Below are 335 nucleotides of genomic sequence, written 5' to 3'. Positions count from 1 at the left end.
GGCGGGCAGGGAGAGGTGAGACGTGGGCCTGGGCTGGTCGTCAGCGGTTCACCACAGGCAGCTGGTGGCGGTGTGGCTGAGCAGAAGCCTCCAGCAGGTGATGGCGGGGTGGGGGAGCAGCAGCCAGCCTCAAGCAGCCAGCCTCCAGCTGCTGATGGTGGGGTGGAGGAACAGAAGCCTCCAGCTGGTGATGTCAGGGTGGAGGAGCAGCAGCCAGCCTCCAACGGCTGATGGTGGGGTGGAGGAGCTGCAGCCAGCCTCCAGCAGCTGATGGCGGGGTGCAGGAGCAGCAGCCAGCCTCCAGCTGGTGATGGCGGGGTGAAGGAGCTGCAGCC

The sequence above is a fragment of the Nothobranchius furzeri genome, unplaced genomic scaffold (genome assembly GCF_043380555.1).
Source record: "Nothobranchius furzeri strain GRZ-AD unplaced genomic scaffold, NfurGRZ-RIMD1 Scf066, whole genome shotgun sequence".
In the NCBI taxonomy this organism is placed as follows: domain Eukaryota; kingdom Metazoa; phylum Chordata; class Actinopteri; order Cyprinodontiformes; family Nothobranchiidae; genus Nothobranchius; species Nothobranchius furzeri.
The sequence above is the reverse complement of the archived record's forward strand: the minus strand, read 5'-3'. Positions refer to the sequence as shown.